General features: G+C 40.0%; 1 protein-coding gene across 2 annotated transcripts in view; it reads right to left on the reverse strand.

The window, feature by feature from the left end:
- MTHFS (methenyltetrahydrofolate synthetase) overlaps positions 1-26,914 on the reverse strand; it is a 54,463-nt gene that overhangs the window by 11,679 nt on the left and 15,870 nt on the right. The gene's annotated exons all lie outside the window — the stretch shown is intronic.

The following is a 26,914-nucleotide window of genomic DNA, read 5'->3' on the forward strand; positions in this document are numbered from 1 at the left end:
GTTGGCTCTGGAGAAAGGAATCAGGGAACAGGACGACTTACTTGGGTGGGAAGGACACTTTACACTTTCACTCTATCCTTTGGACAGTTTGTATTTTTTACCATGTGCCTATATAACCAAATTCTGCTAAAACCTTTCAAAACATGAGCCTTCTAGTGTTTCAAGGACAAGAGCCTTGGAGGTTATATAACACAGCAATTGAGTGTGCCGGCTTCTAGAGAGACTGCCTGGGTTTGAATCCCCTAACTACCACTTACTAGCTAAGAAACATTAATCAAGTTACTTACTCTCTCATAATTCTCAGTTTCTTCTCCTTAAGACGGAAATAATACTACTACCTCCTTTGACAGAGTGACTAAATAAATAAATAAAGGCAGGTATGCAAAAGCTCTAGTAAATGTTCAATAAGTGTTAGCTGTTATTATACTTAGGGTATGCATAATACTTATTCTCTTTCTGTGAACTCTGAAAGTTAGCTCTTGTTGAATAATCAAAACAGTCCCAGCACTAATACTCCAACAGTTACGGTACGTAGATTTCCAATTAGCCCAAACCACCTGTAATGGTGGGTAGACTCTCTACTGCCAACTGTGTGCAGGCCAGAGATATCCACAAGTGAGTGCCCGAGCCCTGAGCAAAGCAGGGGGCCACGTGGACTCTCTGAAACACGAAGTCTCTGAAATAGATGTCATGGAAAGGATCCCGCCTGTTACAAATGGCCTTTCCCTTTACAGAGATCCTTTGAAAAGAAGCTGTTGGGACTTCCCTGGTGGCGCAGTGGTTAGGAATCTGCCTGCCAATGCAGGGGACACGGGTTCCAGCCCTGGTCCGGGAAGATCCCACATGCTGCGGAGCAACTAAGCCTGTGTGTCACAACTGAGCCTGCGCTCTAGAGTTCATCTGCCACAACTACTGAGCCCACATGCTGCAACTACTGAAGCCCATGCGCCTAGAGCCCATGCTCCGCAACAAGAGAAGCCACCACAAAGAGAAGCCCACGCTCCGCAACGAAGAGTAGCCCCCGTTCACCGCAACCAGTGAAAGCCCTCACGCAGCAACAAAGACCCAATGCAGCCAAAAATAAATAAATGTATTTATTTTTTTAAAAGTTAGTTATGGGGCTTCCCTGGTGGCGCAGTCGTTGAGAGTCCGCCTGCCGATGCAGGGGACACGGGTTCGTGCCCCCGTCCGCAAGTATCCCACATGCCGCGGAGCGGCCGGGCCCGTGAGCCATGGCCGCTGAGCCTGCGCGTCCGGAGCCTGTGCTCCGCAACGGGAGAGGCCACAACAGTGAGAGGCCCGCGTCCCGCAGAAAAAAAAAAAAGTTAGTTATTTCCTTAAGTGCTTTTTATTCTATCATAAGGCTAGCAAGATATATAGGAAATAACTCTAAAATTATGTCAATAGGAAATGATAATTTGATACACGTTATTTTCTAAATCATCACCATCACCATAAACAACTACAACTGTCTCCTATATGAGAGAGCAAGTTAGACGCTAAAGACCAAAAAAGTGAAAGTGAAGGTCCCAATACTTTACTATAGGGGCTGGAAAACTATGACCTATGGGCCAAATCTGGCCTGCTGCCTACTTTTGTAAATAAAGTTTCAATGGAACACAGCCATGCTCTGCTTTCACACTAAAAAAGCAGAGCTGAATGGTTGCAACAGACATTGTTTGGCACATAAAGCCCCAAATATTTACTATCTGGCCCTTTACAGAAAAAGTTTGCAAAGCCCTTATTTGGAGCATCTACCATAGGTTAAAAAAGAAAAGAAAACAAAACAAAACTATATTTCAGCTTATCCTACCTTCGCAGATATCGACCAAATAAATCTTACTGGAAAAAAAGAATTAAACTGTCTTTATTGCAGATATGCAAAAATGCTTTGCAGAAAATAGATCAACAGCAGCAGTAGCTTTATCCAAATGGCATTTTCTATATGTTTACTTTGGCTCTGAGTTTGGGATACTTTCACCGTTGTTCATAATCAGATGGACCTTAAAAAGTTCAACAAAACTGAGAAGAAATTATAGAACTTCCTACGATTTTTCACTAACCTCAGGCAACGTCTGGTTGTCTGATTTTTCTCATCTGTAAAATGGATAGATGGAAACCTTCAATTTCCCAGATCTCTTTAGATTCAAAGCTTAGTGATTCTGAGAATTTTAAGGACAGTTCCCTGTATATCTGTGTGACACAATCAATAAATAAATTAAGCCAGTCACAAAAAGCAAATGCTAAATGATTCCACTTATATGAGGTATCTAAAATAGTCAAATTCACAGAAACAGAAAGTAGAACGGGGGTTACCAGGGGCAGGTGGGAGGGGGAAAGGGGGATTGTTTAATGGACACAGTTTCAGTTTTGCAAGATGAAAAGGTTCTGGAGATCTGTTTTACAACAATGTGAATATACTTAACACTACTGAACTTATACACTTAAAGATGGTTAAGAGGAAAACAAAGGAAAGATCAGCGGCTTCAGAGAGCCAGGCTGAGTCTTCAGGAAAATCAGAACTCCACTGGCAGGTGGGCAAATCATGGAGAACAAGCAGGCAGTATCTTCAAGATTACAGACAGGGGAGAAAGCAAATAGATCTTTTCTGCCACTTAAAAAAACTCGACATAGAATATTCCTAGTTAAGCGGTTTCGTTCCTTATAAAATTTATTACAAAACTGCCCGCTCTTCCTACACACTACCAACGATATGTCAGAAGGGACTCCTGAGAGGGCCCTTGTCAGCCAGATCTCTGGGCTGCAAACAAGACCCAGGACTCTGGACACCACAGTTTTAGCCCTCCCTAGCCATAGAAAATTGGATTTCCTTCGAAGCTTTTAAAAATCTTTAGAAAAGGTAAAACAAATACGTTCCTTTGTAGTCAAGAAACTGTTCTGTATTTTGATAGTTGTAGTGGTTACACAAATCTATACATGTGACAAAACTGCATAGAAATATGCACACACATACATATAAATGAGTAGATGTTGAAACCTGAATAAGGTTGGTAGATGGTACAAAGTCAATATCCCATTTTCGACCTTGTACTACACTTGTGTAAGAGATTATTATCAAGGGAAAATGGGTGAAGGCTACTTAGGACCTCTCTGTACTATTTTTTTTCAACTTATTATTTCAAAACAATAAACCTTTAGGAAAGCATCACATACTGTGACTTCCACCTCAGGAAGTCTAAAACCATGATACAACCACTATGGAGAACAGTATGGAGGTTCCTTAAAAAACTAAAAATAGAACTACCATATGGTCCAGCGATACCACTCCTGGGCACGTATCCGGAGAAAACCATAATCCGAAGAGATAAATGCACCCAATGTTCACTGCAGCACTATTTACACTAGCCAAGACATGGAAGCAACCTAAGTGTCCATTGACAGATGAATGCATAAAGAAGATGTGGTACTTACTTACAATGGAATATTACTCAGCCATGAAAAAGAATGAAATAATGCCATCTGCAGCAACATGGATAGACCTAGAGATTATCATACTAAGTGAAGTGAGTCAGAGAGAGAAAGACAAATATCATATGATTATCTCTCATATGTCATATCTAATTTTTTTAATGATACAAATGAATTTATTTACAAAACAGAAACAGACTTACAGATATCAAAAACACACTTATGGTTACCACAGGGGAAACGTTGGAGGGGAAGGGATAAATCAGAAGCTTGGAATGAACACACACACTACTATATCTGACAGATAATCAACAAAGACCTACTGTATGGCACAGGAAAGTCTACTCAATATTCTGCGATACCCTATATGAGAAAAGAATCTAAAAAAGAACGAATATATGTATACGTATAACTGAATCACTTTGCTGTACACCTGAAACTAACACAACATTGTAAATCAACTATACTCCAATAAAATTAAAAAAAAAAAAAGTCTAAAGCCAAACCAGCCCAAATCTACCCTCAATCTTACCTTCGTTTCATTGACCTTAAACTCTAAACATAATCACCTTTTCACCAGGTGTCCTGATAGATTCACTTTCTAGCCTTCACAGGCTTGTCCCATGTTTCGAGTCTCTGTACTTTGTGGAAGTCCCACCCCATCTTTAAGACTCAGTCCATGGGTACTTCCTTCACCTTCACACCAATCCACACGGGCTCTCACTCCTCCAAAATCCAGTGAGCGCTGATGTCAGAGGGGTAGGTACTTAGCATATGTACCCTGGAAGCTTCCACCTCTGTGATGAAGATTAAATGGCCCATATTTTTTCTATAAGCAGATATTGATAGGGAAGAGTCAGCTGATTAAAGGAAGGCTATTTCTCTGAAACTGTCACTTTGCCTACTTCATAACTTTGTCTAAAGCTGCCCTTAAGAGTTACCCTGGTTTCTTTACCCTGAATTCTCATAAGACAGAATAAAAAAACATTTTTCTATTACTTGCTGTATTTACTGGAAAAGATTATAGATTCTTGGATAATATTTTCTGACACAGGGGGTACTGAATGATTTATATCATTTCTCTTAAACATAACCAAATAGGCTGTGCAGAGAGTGGGCAGGGAGTTATTCCATTGGCCGTATACAAGTTCTGATGTTATATCTACAGTATGAAGAACAGGACATTCTATCAAAGGTCACTTTCACATCCAATAATTCTACATTCAGGTAACAAAAGCCAACTATTTTCTGTTCATTTCACCCAATTATTATTATAATCTAAGAATCTAACATCTTGTTCATAAAAATTTTTTAATATTTACCTACCCAAACAAATGGAAGAGCATCTGCTTCCCTTTCTCCCAAATACAGCTTCTATACTGGACTCTACACATTTTCTTCTCTGTGGTTTTGGTGACTATCTTTTACCAGTCTTTCAGAGAGAGGGTGTTTCAGAAACAGGAACACCTGAGTTTCAGCCTCACTCTGTGTGACTGTGTGACCTTGGACAGGTCATTTCCCATCTACTACACCTGTTCTTTCTTCTGCAAAATCAAAGGACAGACTTAGATGATCTCCAAAATCTCTTCCAGTTCAAATAATCCCCAGTATGCTAATTAAATGACTAAAGAATATATAAATGTGGGAAACTGGAGACAAAACCTCCACCTCAGACTAATAAATTTATAAAACACTGACATCTGCTGGAAATTGGTGAAACTACTCAGCCCATCCAAAACATAGCAGCCTTTAAAAACCTAGTCTTAGATACCTCACTTTGAAAACATGTTATCAAAGATGCAAGTTTCTTATGAAATTAAGTTTTCTAAAATTTCATTTTATAGAACTTAAAATTTTGAAGGAAATAACTTTAAAATTACTTCAGAGACTTCTGGAACCAGAAGTCTGGTTCAAATAGAACCATTTGGAAATTTGAGCCTATGTTCCTAAGCCTTCCTATATGACAAAAATAACCAACTTGAAAATATAATGGAGGAGGAGCTTCAAGTTGGCGGAACAGTAAGACGTGGAGATCACCTTCCTCCCCACAAATACATCAGAAATACATCTACATGTGGAACAACCCCTGCAGAACACCTACTGAGTGCTGGCAGAAGAACTCAGACTTCCCAAAAGGTCTTTTTAAAAAGTTTCATCATGGGGGGCCCTGAACCAAGATGGCGGAGTAAAAGGACATGCTCTCACTCCCTCTTGCAAGAACACCAGAATCACAACTAGCTGCTGGACAATCATCAACAGGAAGACACTGGAACTCACCAAAAAAGATACCCACATCCAAAGACAAAAGAGAAGCCACAGTGAGACGGTAGGAGGGGCACAATCACAGTAAAATCATATCCCATAACTGCTGGGTGGGTGACTCACAGACTGGAGAACACTTATACCAGAGAAGTCCACCCACTGGAGTAAAGGTTCTGAGCCCCACGTCAGGCTTCCCAACCTGGGGATCCGGCAATGGGAGGAGGAATTCCTAGAGAAACAGACTTTGAAGGCTAGTGGGATTTGATTGCAGGACTTCGACAGGACTAGGGGAAACAGAGACTCCACTCTTCAAGGGCACACACAAAGTAGTCTGTGCACACCAGGACCCAGGGGAAGGAACATTGACCCCATAAGAGGCTGAACCAGACCTACCTGCTAGTGTTGGAGGATCTCCTGCAGAGGCGGGGGGTGGCTGTGGCTCACCGTGGGGACAAAGACATTGGCAGCAGAAGTTCTGGGAAGTACTCCTTGGCGTGAGCCCTCCCAGAGTCCACCATTAGCCCCACCAAAGAGCCTGGTTAGGCTCCAGGGTTGGGTTGCCTCAGGCCAAACAAACAACAGGGATGGAAACCAGCCCCACCCATCAGTAGTCAAGCAGATTGAAGTTTTACTGAGCTCCGCCCACCAGAGCAACAGTCAGCTCTACAGACCACCAGTCCCTCCCATCAGGGAACTTGCACAAGCCTCTTAGATAGCCTCATCCACCAGAGGGCAGAGAGCAGAAGCAAGACGAACTACAATCCTGCAGCCTGTGGAACAAAAACCACATTCACAGAAAGATAGACAAGATGAAAAGGCAGAGGGCTATGTACCAGATGAAGGAACAAGATAAAACCCCAGAAAAACAGCTAAATGAAGTGGAGATAGGCAAGCTTCCAGAAAAAGAATTCAGAAAATTCATAGTGAAGATGATCCAGGACCTCAGAAAAAGAATGGAGGCAAAGATCGAGAAGATGCAAGAAATGTTTAACAAAGACCTAGAAGAATTAAAGAACAAACAAAGAGAGATGAACAATACAATAACTGAAATGAAAACTACACGAGAAGGAATCAATAGCAGAATAACTGAGGCAGAAGAACGGATAAGTGACCTGGAAGACAGAATAGTGGAACTCACTGCTGTGGAATAGAATAAAGAATAAAGAATGAAAAGAAATGATGACAGCCTAAGAGACCTCTGGGACAATATTAAACGCAACAACATTCGCCTTACAGGGGTCCCAGAAGGAGAAGAGAGACAGAAAGGATCTGAGGAAATATTTGAAGAGATTATAGTAGAAAACTTTCCTAACATGGGAAAGGAAATAGCCACCCAAGTCCAGGAAGCACAGAGAGTCCTATACAGGAAAAACCCAAGGAGAAACACACAGAGACACACAGTAATCAAATCGGCAAAAATTAAAGACAAAGAAAAATTATTGAAAGCAGCAAGGGAAAAATGACAAATAACATACAAGCGAACTCCCATGAGGTTAACAGCTGATTTATCAGCAGAAACTCTACAAGCCAGAAGGGAGTGGCATGATATACTTAAAGTGATGAAAGAGAAGAACGTACAACCAAGATTACTCTATCCGGCAAGGATCTCATTCAGATTCGATGGAGAAATCAAAAGCTTTACAGACAAGCAAAAGCTAAGAGAATTCAGCACCACCAAACCAGCTCTACAAAGAATGCTAAAGGAACTCCTCTAAGTGGGAAACACAAGAGAAGAAAAGGACCTACAAAAACAAACCCAAAACAATTAAGAAAATGGTCATAGGAACATACATATTGATAATTACCTTAAACGTGAATGGATTAAATGCTCCAACCAAGAGACACAGGCTTGCTGAATGGAAACAAAAACAAGACCCATATATATGCTGTCTACAAGAGACCCACTTCAGACCTAGGGACACATACACACTGAAAATGAGGGGATGGAAAAAAATATTCCATGCAAATGGAAATCAAAAGAAAGCTGGAATAGCAATACTCATATCAGGTAAAATAGACTTTAAAATAAAGAATGTTACAAGAGTCAAGGAAGGACACTACAAAATGATCAAGGGATCAATCCAAGAAGAAGATATAACAATTATAAATATATATCCACCCAACATAGGAACACCTCAATACCTAAGGCAACTGCTAACAGCTATAAAAGACAAAATCGATAGTAACACAATAATAGTGGGGGACTTTAACACCTCACTTACACCAATGGACAGATCATCCAAAATGAAAATAAATAAGGAAACACAAGCTTTAAATGACACAACAGACCAGAGAGATGTAATTGATATTTACAGGACATTCCATCCAAAAACAGCAGATTACACTTTCTTCTCAAGTGTTCATGGAACATTCTCCAGGATAGATCACATCTTGGGTGACACGTCAAGCCTCAGTAAATTTAAGAAAATTGAAATCATATCAGGCATCTTTTCTGACCACAATGCTATGAAATTAGAAATAAATTACAGTACAGGGGGAAAAAAACGTAAAAAACACAAACACATGGAGGATAAACAATACATTGCTAAATAACCAAGAGATCACTGAAGAAATCAAAGAGGAAATCAAAAACTACCTAGAGACAAATGACAACGAAAACACGATGATCCAAAACCTATGGGATGCAGCAAAAGCAGTTCTAAGAAGGAAGGTTATAGCTATACAAGTCTACCTCAAGAAACAAGAAAAATCTCTAATCAACAACCTAACCTTACACCTAAAGGAACTAGAGAAAGAAGAACAAACAAATCCCAAAGTTAGTAGAAGGAAAGAAATCATAAAGATCAGAGCAGAAATAAATGATATAGAAACAAAGAAAACAATAGCAAAGATAAATAAAACTAAAAGCTGGTTCTTTGAGAAGATAAACAAAATTGATAAACCATTAGCCAGACTCATCAAGAAAAAGAGGGAGAGGACGCAAATCAATAAAATTAGAAATGAAAAAGGAGAAGTTACAACAGACACCGCAGAAATACAAAGCATCCCAAGAGACTACTACAAGCAACTCTATGCCAATAAAACGGACAAATTCTTAGAAAGGTATAACCTTCCAAGACTGAACCAGGAAGAAATAGAAAATATGAACAGACTAGTCACAAGTAATAAAATTGAAACTGTGAATAAAAATCTTCCAGCAAACAAAAGTCCAGGACCTGATGGCTTCACAAGTGAATTCTATCATACATTTAGAGAAGAGCTAAAACCATCCTTCTCAACTGTTCCAAAAAGTTGCAGAGGAAGAAACACTCCCAAACTCATTCTATGAGGCCACCATCACCCTGATACCAAAACCAGACAAAGATACTACAAAAAAAGAAAATTACAGACCAATATCACTGATAAATATAGATGCAAAAATTCTCAACAAAATACTAGCAAACAGAATCCAACAACACATTAAAAGGATCATACACCATGATCAAGTGGGATTTATCCCAGGGATGCAAGGATTCTTCAAAATACGCAAATCAATGTGATACACCATATTAACAAATTGAAGAATAAAAACCATATGATCATCTCAATAGATGCAGAAAAAGCTTTTGACAAAATTCAACACCCATTTATGATAAAAACTCTCCAGAAAGTGGGCATAGAAGGAACCTACCTCAACATAATAAAGGCCATATACGACAAACCCAAAGCAAACATCATTCTCAACGGTGAAAAGCCGAAAGCATTTCCTCTAAGATCAGGAACAAGACAAGGATGTCCACTCTCACCACTATTATTCAACATAGTTTTGGCAATCATATCCATGGCAATCAGAGAAGAAAAAGAAATAAAAGGAATACAAATTGGAAAAGAATAAGTAAAACTGTCACTGTTTGCAGAAGACATGATACTATACATAGAGAATCCTAAAGATACCACCAGAAAACTACTAGAACTAATCAATGAATTTGGTAAAGTTGCAGGATACAAAAGTAATGCACAGAAATCTCTTGCATTCCTATACACTAATGATGAAAAATCTGAAAGAGAAATTAAGGAAACACTCCCATTTACCATTGCAACAAAAAGAATAAAATACCTAGGAATAAACCTACCTAGGGAGACAAAAGACCTGTATGCAGAAAACTATAAGACACTGATGAAAGAAATTAAAGATGATACCAACAGATGGAGAGATATACCATGCTCTTGGATTGGAAGAATCAACATTGTGAAAATGACTCTACTACCCAAAGCAATCTACAGATTCAATGCAATCCCTATCAAATTACCAATGGCATTTTTTACAGAACTAGAACAAAAAATCCTAAAATTTGTCGGAGACACAAAATACACTGAATAGCCAAAGCAGTCTTTAGGGGAAAAAACGGAGCTGAAGGAATCAGACTCCCTGACTTCAGACTATACTACAAAGCTACAGTAATCAAGACAATATGGTACTGGCACAAAAACAGAAACATAGATCAATGGAACAAGATAGAAAGCCCAGAGATAAACCCACGCACCTCTGGTCAACTAATCTACGACAAAGGAGGCTAGGATATACAATGGAGAAAAGACAGTCTCTTCAATACGTGGTGCTGGGAAAACTGGACAGCTACATGTAAAAGAATGAAATCAGAACACTTCCTAACATGATACACAAAAATAAATTCAAAAATGGATTAAAGACCTAAATGTAAGACCAGATACTCTAAAACTCTTAGAGGAAAACATAGGAAGAACACTCTTTGACATAAATCACAGCAAGATCTTTTTTGATCCACCTCCTAGAGTAATGGAAATAAAAACAAAAATAAACAAATGGGACCTAGTGAAACTTCAGAGCTTTTGCACAGCAAAGGAAACCATAAACAAGACGAAAAGACAACCCTCAGAATGGGAGAAAATATTTGCAAACGAATCAACGGACAAAAGATTAAGCTCCAAAATATATAAACAGTTCATGCAGCTCAATATTAAAAAAAAAACAACCCAATCCAGAAATGGGCAGAAGATCTATATAGACATTTCTCCACAGAAAACATACAGATGGCCAAGAAGCACATGAAAAGCTGATCAACATCACTAATTATTAGAGAACTGGAAATCAAAACTACAATGAGGTATCACCTTACACTGGTTAGAATGGGCATCATCAGAAAATCTATAAACAACAAATGCTGGAGAGCGTGTGGAGAAAAGGGAACCCTCTTGCACTTCTGGTGGGAATGTAAATTGATACAGGCACTATGGAGAACAGTATGGAGGTTCCTTAAAAAACTAAAAATAGAATTACCATATGACCCAGCAATCCCACTCCTGGGCATATACCCAGAGAAAACCATAATTCAAAAAGACACATGCACCCCAATGTTCACTGCAGCACTATTTACAATAGCCAGGGCATGGAGGCAACCTAAATGCCCATTGACAGATGAATGGATAAAGAAGATATGGTACATATATACAATGGAATATTACGCAGCCATAAAAAGGAACGAAATTGGGTCATTTGTAGAGACGTGGATGGATCTAGAGACTGTCATACAGAGTGAAGTAAGTCAGAAAGAGAAAAGCAAATATCGTATATTAACGCATATATGTGGAACGTAGAAAAATAGTACAGATGAACTGGTTTGCAGGGCAGAAATTGAGCACAGATGTAGAGAACATTCATATGGACACCAATGGGGGAAAGCGGCAGGGGGGGGGTGGTGGTGGTGTGATGAATTGAGTGATTGGTATTGACATGTATACATTGATGTGTATACAATTGATGACTAATAAGAACCTGCTGTATAAAAAAATAAATAAAATAAAATTCAAAAATTAAAAAAAATACGGCTTCCCTGGTGGCGCAGTGGTTGAGAGTCCACCTGCCAATGCAGGGGACACGGGTTCGTGCCCTGGTCTGGGAAGATCCCACATGCTGCAGAGCGGCTGGGTCCATGAGCCATGGCCACTGAGCCTGCGTGTCCGGAGCCTGCGGGAGAGGCCACACCAGTGAGAAGCCCGTGCACCGCAAAAAATAAAAATAAATAAAAATAAAAAAATATATATAATGGAAAAAAATTCCATTCACAACAACAATACTAATTGATTAGGAATACACTTATGAAGAAATGTGCAGAAACAACATGATTAAAAGCAAAAACATCTATAAAGGAGCAAAGAAAAAGTCTTGATTAGGGAAGCATGCCATATTCCAGGAGAAGGCTAATGTAACGAAATCCATTTTCTCCAAACTAATCTAAAAATCTGACACAATTCCAACCAAGGTCTCTAGAGGATCTGAGGGGAGAAACTGACAAAATAATTTTAAAGTTAATCTCAAAAATGAATGTTAAGAATAGTCAGCTAAGTTTTTTAAAAATAAGAATAATTAGGACTTATTCTACCAGGTATTAAAATACATTAAACAACCTTTATACAGCTATGTTAATCAAAACACCATAGCACTAGTGCCAGAATAAGCAAACAGATCACTGGTAAAGAACTAAAATGTCCAAAAACAGACCCAAACATATACAAGAATTTATACATGAAAATGGTGCCATTTCATACCAGCAAGAAAGGGGTATATTATTCACTAAATGGTGTTAGGACACCTGGCTATTTTTTTGTTTTTGTTTTTGTTTTTGTTTTTTCGCGGTACGCGGGCCTCCCACCGCTGTGGCCTCTCCCGGTGCGAAGCACAGGCTCCGGAAGCACAGGCTCAGCGGCCATGGCTCACGGGCCCAGCCGCTCCACGGCACGCGGGATCCCCCTGGACCGGGGCACGAACCCATACCCCTGCATCGGCAGGTGGACTCCCAACCACTGCACCACCAGGGAAGCCCCTGGCTATTTTTTTAATAAAAAGTTAGGTTCCTTCTCTATACGTTAACGCACATTCAAAACGGATTAAGACTTTAATATTAAAAAACATGAAATAATAGGATAAAATGAAAATTTACAGATTCTCAAGAATAAAGATTCCCTAAAAAGAAGCCAAAGGTAAAGATAGTAAAGGAAAAGACTGACAGATTTCACTAATAAAATTTTAAAATATCTGTATCCCCCCCAAAATAAAAACATATACAAAATTAAAAAGAAAATAATAAAATGGATAAAAATATTTGCAGCATACATTACAGACTAATGATTAAATTTAATATATAAATAATTGTTACCAACCAGAAAGAAAATGATGAATACAAAAAAAAAAAAGATAAATTCTCCAAAAGAAATGGTGCCAAAAAAGCACTTTATAAAAGACAAATTAGGAAGGGTTAAAGAACATATAGAGAAAAGAGAACCTTTGTACACTGTTGGTGGGAATGTAAATTGGTACAGCCACTAGGGAAAACAGTATGGAGGTTTCTCGAAAAACTAAAAATAGAGCTACCATACGATCCAGCTCCACTCCTGGGTATAGATCCAGAAAAAATGAAAACACTGATTTGAAAAGATACATGCACACCAATATTCATAGCAGCACATTTACAATAGCCAAGATATGGAAGCAACCCAAGTGCCCATCAACAGATGAATGGATAAAGAAGATGTGGGTGTGTGTGTGTGTGTGTGTGTGTGTGTGTATTTATATATATATATATAATGGAATATTACTCAGCCATAAAAAGGAATGAAATTCTGCCATTTGCAGCAACATGGATGGACCTAGAGAACATTATGCTTAGTGAAATAAGTCAGAGAAAGACAAATATTATATGATGTCACTCATACATGGGATCCAAAAGATAATACAAATGAATGTATGTGCAAAACAGAAACAGATTCCAGATATAGAAAACAAACTTGTAGTTACCAAAGGGGAATGGAAAGGGGGGAGGGGCAAATTAGGGGTATGGGATTAAGACATACAAACTACTACGTATAAAATAGATAAGCAACAGAATATTTTATATAACACGGGGGATTATAGACATTATCTTGTAATAACGTTTCATAGAGTATAATCTGTAAAAATACTGATTCACAATGCTGTATACCTGAAACTAATATAATATTGTAAATCAACTATACTTCAATAAAAAAAATACAAAAGCTTATTATATATTTTGACATTTTCCATAATGAACACATATTAACCACTGTTAATTTTCTGAAGGAGGAAATTAAAATAAAATTGAGGATTACTCTTTTGATTAATTCTTCAAAACAAAACCAGAAACATTGATAAATCAAAACTAAGATATTTCTAAGGTTGAAAAAATTCAAGCAGTAGGGCTCATAAGATGACCCAAATGAATTTCTTCAGAGACTGTTAACCAACTTTTTCAATCTATTTATACATTGAGTATACTTTCAATATACTAGTCAGGTTTCCTGTGGCAATGCACTTTTCTGAGAAACTTATTAAAAAGGATATATTTCCTCCCAATAAAACCTCATAACAAACTACCATTCACACTTAAAGACTCGGCTCAGATAGTACTTCTCTTCCCAAACACTTCCGGGCAAAGAGAACCCTGTCCTGGGTCCCCAGAGCACTCTGGGCGCATACCACCCCCAGTGATCCTTACAATCAGGACTGAAATCGCTATTTCATGTAAAAGAGTCGTGATCCTCCTCATCATCAAGCACTAACTATGTACTAGGCATTGTACTAAAAGCTTTATACAAATTTTATTTCGTCTTCATAACAATGCAGTGAAACAGATACCCATTTTCAAATGAAGGAACAGAGACTTAGAAAGAGGGGGTTCACTCACGTCCATTTGGCTAGCACACAACAGGACCAGTAAACAAACCCAGCTCCATCTGAGACCAAAACCCCACTCTTTTTTTTTTTTTTTTGGCTCTGTTGGGCCTTTGTTGCTGCACACGGGCTTTCTCTAGTTGTGGCGAGCAGGGGCTACTCTTTGTTGCGGTGGGCAGGCTTCTCACTGTGGTGGCTTCTCTTGTTGCAGAGCACGGGCCCTAGAGCACACGGGCTTCAGTAGTTGCGGCACACAGGCCCTAGAGAACTTGGGCTTCAGTAGTTGTGGCTCTCGGGCTCTAGAGCGCAGGCTCAGTAGTTGTGGCGCACGAGCTTAGTTGCTCCGCGACATGTGGGATCTTCCCGGACCAGGGCTCGAACCCGTGTCCCCTGCATTGGCAGGTGGATTCCCAACCACTGCACCACCAGGGAAGTCCTGATGCCTCTATCATTTTATCCTTCCCTTTCTACAGTAAAAGCAGAGGTACCAAAAAAAAACTACCTTTAACTGTAGTCTCTTAATTCTAGCCCATAATTCATACTCATTTCCATATACGTAAGGATTGCTGTTTTCTCCTTTCAACTAACCCTTCCCAAATTTATATTTACAGTTTCTCTCCACTTTTACAATTATCCTAGTCTAAGAAATAATTTCAAAATCAAAATGTGACCTAGAAACTTCATCTAGAATGAGGAATTAATATTAGTCTGGCCCTATTTGTCATAGCCTCATCTTCTAGCTACCAGGCTCCTGTCTGTAATCTCAGGATTCACCCCATAACCATACTCTGATGACTCCTGAATCAGTATGTCCTGTTTCCTAACCTCCAGATCTATACATCCAACTAGCCATCTCCCAGAAACTCCCTGAGGCCCCAGAGAAACCTCAACTGGGATTCATTCTCTGCTACCTGAACCCCACCAAACCTGCTCTCCCTCCTGCATTCCCCCTGCCTCAGTTAATAGCCTCACACGCAGATGGCAAAGCCAGACTGTCCCTCAATGTCCTCAGACAGTCAGTCACCAAGGCCAGCAGGCTCTACATCCCGCCTGTACCTGCATGTACCCCTCCTCTTCAATCAGGTGGTCATCATTTCTCATCTATTCTATTCCATCCGATTCCATCTGATGCCTCACTCCTTTGGCCTTCATCCCCCCAGCTGGCAGAGCAATCTTTCCGAAACACAGAACTGGTCATGTCACTGCCCTGACTGAAGTCCTTCAACAACTCCCCAGCACCGAAAGAACAAAGTTCAACCCCTTAGGTATGACATACAACCCTCTGTGATGTGGACCTGCCAGGCTCCTCCAGCCTCGGGTCAGCCCACGACCACCAACCGAGTCACAACCTGCCTCTGGCTGAGCATGGTACAGGCTGCTGGGGGCCCACCTAAACATCCATTCTCCCCTTCCTTCTTAGTGGCAGAACTAGGACTTTATTCAGGAGGCCATGAATCCCACTGTAAGACTGTATTTCTCAGCTTCCTTGGCAGCCACATACGGCCTCGTGCCCAAGCTCTAACAAATGGGGTTGACGACACAAGGGGTGCTCTTTTTCCCACACCACCCTCTTTTTCCTCCTGGTGCCTGGAATGCAAAGTTGGCAGCAAAAGCTTGAGATGCCATGCTGGACCATGTGGCAGATGAAACAAGACTTGTCCCTGATGACTGTGGGGCTTCCACGGCAGCCACAGACTTCTAACACTACTCCCAGACTTCTTTTCCAAGTAACCCACTGTCACTTTAGGGTTTTCTGCCATATACAGCCAAACCTAATTCTAACTGATAGGTTCAACATGCCCTCCTCTTATTCTCAGCCATGCACACAATGGCAGCAAGGAAGGGCACTGTGCTGTGTCACAAAGAGCGTGCCTTTGGGGAAAGCAGCCCTGGCAGGAACTCCTGGCTCTGCCTCTTAACTGCAGCGTGTCTACAAATAACGGCCTTTCTGAGACTCATTTTCCTCATCTGTGAAACTGACAATATTGTTGTCATGATGAATAATGAGGTTCCTTATATAAAAGCAGTTAGCATAATGCTTAGTATGTACGAAGACACTCAAAGGGTAGCTACTCATAATTTACCAGTATCTCTGCTTCTGAACATAAAGTTCCTTGGGAGACTGCTGCCTCACCTTCTGTGCCCACTACGATTAAATCTCCAGACTCTGAGCTCTCAGAGTCCTTTACACACCTCATGGTGTTTCCTCCTGTAGAGTCTAAGATACTTGACCCTTATAAGCAGGCCTCGGGCTATGCCAACTTAGTACTCTCATTCCTGGCACAAAGCCTGGCACATAGAGGGCGTAGAAAATATGTGCTGCATAAATGATTGAGCAAATAAAACATTTTAGAAAGAAAAAGAAAAGGGCAAAGTTATATAATTGATCACTGGGCTCCATTTGTGATTTTTACTTGCCTAATTCTGACTTCTTTTGGACATTTAGAGAATGTCTTTATGGCTGGCACTTAACGGTTTCTTAGAGTTAAAAAAAAAACACAAAAGAATTTTGTTCAGTCCACGCAGATTTCCAAATATTGTGATATGGTTTTTGTTTGCTTCAAGGGAGGGGTTCATAAAAACAAAATCCTGTAGCAACTTTTATGGATAAATCCAAAATGTTATCAGTAATATAACTGCCACAGTTCACAAAGAAAAATCTTGATTTGCAAAAGATACACAATTTCTACTACAAGGAGACAAGGTAGAAACGAACCTGAACTTGCCAAATTACCATTATTAAGAAATAAGTCTTAAAATTCAAGATAAGGACCTCAGCACACCTATCTGACTTTCTATACTTCCAGTGAAATGAACAAAGGAAAATAAACTTGGGAGAAAATATCTATTAGTATTAGAAACCAGGAAAGGATGCCATGTCTATGTCAGAAACTTTGAGGTATTTTTACAAGGTAAAATTTAGGAAAAAAAGAAGGTGATAATGAATCACCTATTAAAGAAAAGCCTGCCTTGGGAACAGCTGGAAGAAACCACAGCAGAACCTCGGTCAAGTCACAGGCCAGGAAGAGCAGGTATGTTATGTAATGGTAGGTCTCTGGGCAGCAAGCAACCAGGAAGCAAACTTTGACCCTTCTAGGGCCTTGGACACCCAGTGCAAAGTCAATTTAATAAGAAAGATGCCTGGGTCCTCATCCCAGCTTACACTTGGTGCAGTGTGATGAGTGAAGTGTAGGTGCAGCCACAGCTCCTAACAAAGGCTCCAAGACATAGAGTTTCTGCCCCTTCAAATCTAGGGCTGTCACTACAATGCAGAAAACAAACTCTTTTTTTTTAAAGTTTAGGTATAATTGGCATAGCATTGTATTCGTTTCAGATGTAAAATGTAATGATTCAATGCTCGTATATACTGCAAGATGGTCACCACCATAAGTCCAGTGAATATCTGTCACCATTACTCAGCCATAAAAAGGAACGAAATTGTGCCATTTGCAGAGATGTGGATGGACCTAGAGACTGTCATACAGAGTGAAGTAAGTTACAGAGAGAAAAACAAATATCGTATAATATCACTTATATGTGGAATCTAGAAAAATGGTACAGATGAACTTATTTGCAAAGCAGAAATAGAGACGCAGACGTAGAGAACGGATACTGGGGGAGAAGGGAGGGGTGGGATGAGTTGGGAGATTGGGATTGACATATATACACTATTAGGTATAAAACAGATAACTAATGAGAACCTACTGTATAGCACAGGGAACTCTATTCAGTGCTCTGTGGTGACCTAAATGGAAAGGAAATCCAAAAAAGAGGGGATATATGTATACTTATAGCTGATTCACTTTGCTGTACAGCAGAAACTAACACAACATTGTAAGGCAACTATACTCCAATAAAAATTAATTATAAAAATACCTGTTACCATACATAGTTACAAAATATTTTTTCTTGTGGAGAACTTCTAAGATCCATTCTCCTACCTATTTTCGAATATACAGTTCAGTATTATTAACTATAATCACCATGCTGTATATCACATCCCTGTGACTTATTTTTTGTAACTGGAAATTAAAACAAACTTCATACACTGGCAAAGTTCTCTCCAGCAGTTGCCTACAACACACTTGCTCCCTGCTCCCCTCACTTTATTACATCTCTAATCAAGGAAAATAAACTAGCACATTTAAACTTTTCCCTTCTTTCTCTATCTGGGCCTGAATATTCAGGCACATAATCTCTAACAGAGCCCATCAGAAGTACCAATATGGGACAGACCTAAACTTCTTTCAGAGGAGTGAAGAAGGAAAAACCACTGCAGTCTGAAGTTTTAGAAGTTTAATTAAAAAGAAGAGAAGGAACAGGGGCACCTTTTTGCCTGTGTGACAGCTATGATGGCTTTTGAGAGGCTAATGCCTGAGGATAAATACAGTGGAAGGAATACAGGCAGACCTCATGAATAAAAGGATTTGTATTTTTGTCCAAGGGAGGCCCTGATCATAGGTCTAGAAGACCACTGCTTTGAGTTCCACAGTTTCCTTTCAGCCTCTAAGTTCTCCCTTCACTGTCTCTCATGATTGTCTCTTTATGTAAATATTAGCTTTACCTGTAAGGTATACTGTCCAAACATTTACCTTGACAGAGAGTCTGAATCTACACTTCCCAGAGGTTACCCAATGGCATTTAAAAAGAGCACTGAGAAAGAGTCCTGGATACAGCAGAATAAAAAAACCTCTTGTTGGAAGTTAGGATCGGGGCAGAACCCAAAAACAAAAGGGGAGCTGATGTGGATATGTCTACAGTGTGGTGGGGTGACAGACAGCAGCTTGATAAAACAGATACACAGGCCATATAAAGCACTGCACTCTAGGTGTGCAGGGTCTAGGCAGTGGCAACACTCTGGGGCTATGTGATCTACTCAGTGAGTGTGCATACACAGGGATGTGAATGCAAACATACAACCTCCAGAACATTTTTCTGCAAGAACTTCTAATAATAAAAACATACTCCTGGGACTTCCCTGGGGACGCAATGGTTAAGAATCCGCCTGCCAATGCAGGGGACACGGGTTTGAGCCCTGGTCCGGGAACATCCCGCATGCCACAGAACAACTAAGCCCATGTGCCAGAACTACGGAGCCTGCGCTCTAGAGCCCATGCTCCGCAACAAGAGAAGCCACGGCAACAAGAAGCCCACACACCACAACAAAGAGTAGCCCCCGCTCGCCGCAACTAGAGAAAGCCTGCGCGCAGCAACAAAGACCCAACGCAGCCAACAAATAAATAAATAAATTTATTTTTAAAAAAAATACTCCTTTAGTATCAAAAAGGCAAACCTGCAAAACCACGTGCATCAACTATTTATTTTACTTCCCACAGTTTCCCCCACTCCCCAGCCTCCGTCTAATTCACCTCTCCTCTGAAACAGCTTAAGACGATGTTAAATATTTCTATTCAAGGTAGTGCAGGTATATCATCACCACGCTCCTCACTAACTCTCCCAACTCAATAGAAACGTAAAAGTTAGCAAACTATGCAAATGAAGTACAATTCTTGATTGATTCCCATCATCAATTAACTGTTGAGGTGATTGTAGAAAGCCAGATTCTCAATGGAGTAAAATCAATATGCTCTTTCCAAAGACATAAGATTGCATAGCAAAAAACCACGTTTTTAAAAATGGTGAAGGGACACAGGTTTCCTGTGTGCCTCTTTATGTACATTTCTGTATGTCACATATGCCAAATATATAATATCATTTTCATTCATTATTTTGATAGATATTTTTCTTATGGTGACCCAAAATAAATAGACTGCCAGATATTTCTCCAGCAAATACGGGTTTATTCAGGATCTGCAGAGAATTGCAGTTAGGGGTCTGCAACCATGGTGAGCCACATGCAAGTCTCCCCACGGCAAGGGAAAGAGAACACTTTTATGGAAGGGGAAAAGGAAGCTGGAAGTGGGGAACTATAGGAAACAAAGAGTCCATGCCTTTCATTGGCTGAGTCCTTGCCAGGAAAGGAGTCTATTCTTCCCACTGGGCTCTGCTATCACCCCAGGGCATGAGCGCTCCCCGTTTCTGGTCTCCTGACTATTTAACTGAGGCTTGTGTTTATTAATTTTTTACATTTTTACTGCAGCTAAGTCTCTTTTTCCCTTGAAGCTTGTTATAACCATCAAATTCAGAAATATTTCTTAAGTTTTTTTAATGTGGATTAGTGAAAAGTATAATGAGTAGGAAAAAGTAAGATGGTCAGAAAAACCAACAGAAGTTTTCCAACCACATTTATTAAAGACACCTAGTTACCAGTGAGCAACTAGAACAAGTGTGGGGAGAGGGGCATACCTAATGAAAGTTCTAAGAACTTTTTCTAATGAAAGCTTCTATCACACTATGGAACTTGTAACTTGTCCAATCTAAAAATTATGTTTCTAAATAAGAAGATTAAGAACCAGCACTAAAGAGGCAAAATTTTAAATCCATAGAAGTCTTCAAACTCTTCAACTTGGAGACGTATCTCCAGTTAACACACAGACCTACAATTTAGTGAGAACATAGGAGAAGACATGTTGAAGCTTTGGTACAAGTGTATGTGGGACAGAGAAGAGGGGAGGAGAGGAGAGACAGAGAGAGAGAGTGTGTGTGTGTGTTCCGAGCTGCCCCAGTAATCAGCTATCCAAGGTCAGTACGGGGCGCTCTGGAATTTTTGATTTATGATTTCAGTGAGGTCTGAATGTTCCCTAAATGCTTTGTGATTTGTAGCGCAGTGCCAGGAGACATAAAAGCAATAAGCAAGGCGCTGCATGCAGAACGAAGTATCTAGCTTGTTTTTAAGCACTCTAAACTTAAATAGGAATTTCCACTGAAACTGTATTCAATTCAATTGAATAAAAGAGATTAGAGAGGAAGACAAAATATGTAATAGTTTGTACTTTATATTAACTTTTTCTCTCCCATTTCAATATGTTATAATAAGTTTTCTGCCAGTTATAATTTTATGATGTGAAAATGAGTCATCATTGAAGGAGCTCTTTATTGGGTTTCTGAATAGAGCAGACACTTTCTTCACAGAAGATAATCTTCTTAGATTCAAAGTGAAATATAACTTGTATTTTGAAGGCTTTGGAGAGAGATATTTCTAGGTATGTTTTTCAGAATGTAGATCTTTTCATGAAAAATGAAAGAATGGGGAGTGTTGCTGGTTTATTTGGTAATATAAATATCAAAGCACTGAGTCCTAACTACTTGACCACCAGGGAATTCCACTAAGTATCAATGAATTCATAAAATTAATGAGTATGAAATTTGTAAATTTCAAAGATAATAAAAATTCCTAAAAGAACCCAAGCAACGAAAAAGCAAGTTTCTTACTAAGGAAAAAATGGATATGACACAAGACTTCTCATCTACAGTGCTAAATACCACAAGAAAATGGATCAATTGTCTGGAACAGGTCAAGAAATTACAGCCCCAGGGCCAAATCTGGCCTGCTGTCTGTTTTTGTAAATAAAGTATTACTGAAACATTGCCATACCCTATATAAATATTGTCTATTTTATATTACAACAGCACAGCTGAATTGTTGTTACAGAGATCCCACGGCCTACATATTTACTATCTGGCACCTGACAAAAAATGTTTGCCAACCCCTGGTCTAGAATTTTGAGTGAAAAAAAAAAAGTGTGACCCAAGAATTCTTACTCCATTCAAGAATTCACTGCATATACAAACACAGGCTCAAAAATAAAAGCATTCCAGGGCTTCCCTGGTGGCACAGTGGTTGAGAGTCCGCTTACCGATGCAGGGGACACGGGTTCGTGCCCCAGTCCAGGAAGATCCCACATGCTGCGGAGCGGCTAGGCCTGTGAGCCATGGCCGCTGAGCCTGTACGTCCAGAGTCTGTGCTCCACAATGGGAGAGGCCACAACAGTGAGAGGCCCGCGTACCGCAAAAAAAATAAATAAATAAAAATAAAATAAATAAAAGCATTCCAAAAATATGCCACCCACAGATCATACTGAAAAAAATTACTTAAAGGAATACTCCATCTGACCAAGAAATTAATAAAAATACATGTCAAGAATGAGGAAGACATGATTTAAAAAGCAGAAGCAATGAACCATGAACCTAGGAAAATTTAGAGTTGACTTTAAATGACTGTTCCTAATAAATATAGTAAGAAAATAATCAAATGTCAAAAAATTCCTTAAAGAATAGATACACATTTTAAAATTATTATTATTGATTTTAAATCCTAGTTTATGTTTATTAAAATCTAGGACAAAAAAGCACATTCACTTTCTTATCTTTTACAGGAGTAAAAAAGTCAATCAATACTATATTGATAATGCTAATGAGAATTTGAGGTTCAAAAACATGTTAATGTAACCAGTAATAGAAATGGATACCTGACTATGAAGTACTAAAGAGAAAAAAGGATACAAAGGAAAAAGAAATGGCAAAAAAAATTCTTTTTCCAAAAACAGAAACCAAGATAACAAGTAACAGAAGGGAACGCCAAACACACCAGTTATCACCAAAAAGAGGACAGGCTGAACCCTTCTGATACAAGACGACTCCCAGTTGGGTGTAAAAACAAAAATCCAATTGTATGCTATTTACAAGAGGCATGCCCACAGACAATGGCACCAAAGATTCAGGAGAAAGTCAAAGGCATATTCAAACACAAAGAGGTAGCAAAATTGATAATAAGGTAGAATTCGAGACATAGAGCTTTACATGGAAAAACAAGGTTGGTTTATATCCATTAACAAAATCCACAATTAAACACAATAGTTAAGAAGTCTTCAGTGCTAAGAAACATAGTGTTGAAGCATATAAAACATGTTAAAAGTTAGAGAAATTAACAAAACTTGCATTTGTTTTCACCAAAATGTTTAAGTAAAATTAACACTTGAAGAAAATGTACTGTTTGTCCTATTGCTCAGTGAGTCCACTGATATTCCACCAGGGGCCAACTAAAAGATACACCCCCTTTTGAGAAGTAGATGCATAAACCAGTGGCTTTCAAACTTTCTGGAACCTACAGTAAGAAAAACACCGTGACCCATTTTATATACACATAGACACAGACATATACACATGCATGTACACATACACAGATACACACAGACACACATGCAAATCTTTACTTAAATAAAAGGTTTTTTTCTATGTCTTTCTTGTTTGTTTGTTTTTTAATGCTACTAAACTGAATTTAAAAGCCCCAATGAGTCAGGCTTGAAGTGTGAAAACAAATGGTCTAGACAATCAGATAAACTAATTCATCCCAGGACTTCTTACAAGTGATTCTGGCTTCCAGCATCACTACACCCAAAGAACACATATATTATGTGTATTTGCTTTAAACCAAAGTAATGAGATGGGCAGTTAGGAAGACATTTTTTGTTTCTGTTCAATTTCCATCTCATAGCTCCCTGCCCACTTCATCCAATAGTAATATTGGCTTGTTCTGCTTGCTTATTTGTGGATAATTAGTTAATACATACCTGATTTTATAGATGATGAGGATAAAAAAATAAACATTGGTAGATTATGTTCGCATTTCTTTGCAGCTACTATCAATCATTCATTCAACATACAATCATTAGGCTTATAGAATTTTTTTTTTTTTTGGCTGGTTGGGTCTTCGTTGCTCCGCGCGGGCTTTCTCTAGTTGCAACGAGCAGGGTCTACTCTTCGTTGCAGCGTGCGGGCTTCTCATTGCAGTGGATTCTCTTGTTGCGGAGCACGGGCTCTAGGCGTGCAGGCTTCAGTAGTGGCAGCACACAGGCTCAGTAGTTGTGGCACACGGGCCTTAAAGCGGGCAGGCTCCAGTGGTTGTGGTGCACGGGCTTAGTTGCTCTGCAGCATGTGGGATCTTCCCGGACCAGGGATCGAACCTGTGTCCCCTGCATTGGCAGGCGGATTCTTAACCACTGCGCCACCAGGGAAGCGTGGGGCTGTTGATGTCTTAGAGAATGTCTAACCGCAGGTTAGGGATAGCCTCCATCTTATCCGTTTTATGGGCAGGAGCCCAGAGGATCTATTTCCTCAAATGCCTTCAGCAGTGAAAACAGCCCTTTAAAATTCTTCATTAAAGCATTCTGAGGGGACTTCCCTGGCGGTCCAGTGGTTAAGACTTTGCCTTCCAGTGCAGGCGCTGTGGGTTTGATCCCTGGTTGGGGAGCTAAGATCCCACGTGCCTCGTGGCCAAAAAAACCAAAACATAAAACAGAAGCAATAGTGTAACAAATTCAATAAAGACTTTAAAATTGGTCCACATCAAAAAAAATAAAAAAGCATTTTGAAAGTCCACAAGACTGGGATGTTTCTTTATGATGAATTATAACCTGTTCTTCTTTCCAGGGAAGTGACTTAGGGAATTTTCTCCATTGAAAAATGAGGACAAGAGATGATTTCAAGGAAGCTGGGCCAGTAAGGTGAAATGAAGTTCTGCCTTTGTCCACTTGGCAAATGTCAGGGCTGAATTCTCTATCTTAGGTTATTGTGGTGACCTCCTAACTGGCCACCCCTGTCCAAACACTTGACTTCTCTGTCTCATGTCCCTGCCAAAGTGACCTTAAAACTCACCTGGATTGTATCACTCCACCACTTGAAAACTTTGTTTTCACCCGCTCACCGCAACTAGAGAAAGCCTGTGTGCTGCAATGAAGACCCAACACAGCCAAAAATAAATAAATAAATTTATATTAAAAAAAAAAAAGGACATCAACAGCCCCAAAACTGTTCCATTAACCCTTGAGGACGGAGTGAGAGAAAAGGAGAGAGGACTTGCCGATGAAGAGAGCAGGAGTGGGGCACGGACACCCGTGGTGGTATTTATTTACAAACCAGTTTTCACCACTCCGACTTGAGGTTTAAGGATCAGAAGACGCAACTAAAAACAACTTATTTTTTTCTAATTCAAACTCCTCTTAAAAATTCTGCCTCGGGACTTCCTTGGTGGCACAGTAGATAAGACTCCGTGCTCTCAATGCAGGGGGCCCGGGTTCGATCCCTGGTCACAGAACTAGATCCCACATGCATGCTGCAACTGAGAGTTCACATGCTACAACTAAGGAGCCTGCGAGCCACAACTAAGGAGCCCACGAGCTGCAACTAAGGAGCCTGTGAGTTGCAACTGAGGAGCCCGCCTGCCACACCTAAGGAGCCCATGTGCCGCAACTAAGACCTAGCGCAACCAAATAAATAATTTTAAAAATTCTGCCTCTTCTCTCAATATAACATATACAGAAACATACATAAACCTAATAGACATTTTAATGTCTCGATTAAAGGTAATAAAATAAAAACTGAATTGGAAAAGGAGTTTAAAAACCTGAAGTTCTATAGGTAGAGAGTTTTAAGTCACCTAGGTTAGCCCTTTTAATGACACTTAAGTGTTCCACAGTACATTCAATGAATCACTATGTTTGAACAGAACATTTGGCAGACTAACGCATCTTGGCAAGAATAATAGGCCATAATCCCTAAGGAAGTATCTTTTCATCTTAATGGGCTGGGAGTTAACAAAAAGTAAACCACCACTCTCGGAAATGAGAATATAGTCTGAAGTTGCTGCTGCAAAAGATAAAATAGACAATCCTGGAACAGCTCCAAGGAAGCCTACCATGTGTACACTTATCATTCATATGAAAGGCCCTGTTACAAGTGAATGCCTAGGCTGTTCTTCCTGTGCATTTACTTGAATATAAAATGACTGAAAAAAAAGCTTAACTTCACAACCAGTGTACTTTCAGATACATGTGACTTAGCACAAGTTCTTCCTTGGGAAAATATGACGATGTTCCCATGCATACAATTACCAACAGTACCTGTTCCGTGAATAATGGTTCTGGTGCAGTATACTGTCAGGAGAGAAGGAAAGTCCAGGTGGTAAAGCAACGTTAATGAATGAGGTGTTAAGAAAAGAAATGGCACTTCAAAGGGCACTGGAGTGGAAAACGGGAGAACTGGGTGACCACTGCATTGTTATTAACTGCCTGTATGAACTTGGGGAAGTCACTTGACCTCTGTGGGCTTCCATGATCCCCTCTGAAAACAAGGAAGATGGAACGAGGACCATTAGTGTTTGTTCCACCTCCCCCAGTGCCTAACTCCGAAGGCAACGTTCTCAACTGTCCTGAGGGAGAGGTCACCCAAAACTCCTGCGAAGGCCTGTGGAGTGTGCAGAAGAACGTGGTACGTTAATGCCCACAGACTGGATTATGAACGCAGCAGGGACCCAGAGGCTGTTACACATTTCACCGGGCACGCTGACTCAGGAGATGCAACCGACTTCAGTCTAGGTATGACTGTGCGTACTTGGCATTATAGAAGGACACAGAGCAGCATCTCCACCTCCTCCTGGGCCCAGGAGCTACCCCAGCATGCAGCTTCTTTTGCTCCCTCATCCACATGGGGTGCATCAAGAGCCAAGGTGTGTGCAGGTCCCCTTGAGACCTGTGAGTTCCTACCAGGTTTTTACATGGGTCAAGACTCAGAGACCCAAGGCCTATGCACCAACTCATAGCTCCCAACCCAGGTGCAACGGCACACAGCAGACACGGCAGGTACAACATTCCACCTGGATCT

This window comes from Aethalodelphis obliquidens, unplaced genomic scaffold (assembly GCF_003676395.1).
Source record: "Aethalodelphis obliquidens isolate GAN/ISIS:26980383/991018 unplaced genomic scaffold, ASM367639v1 scaffold65, whole genome shotgun sequence".
Classification (NCBI taxonomy): Eukaryota; Metazoa; Chordata; class Mammalia; order Artiodactyla; family Delphinidae; genus Aethalodelphis; species Aethalodelphis obliquidens.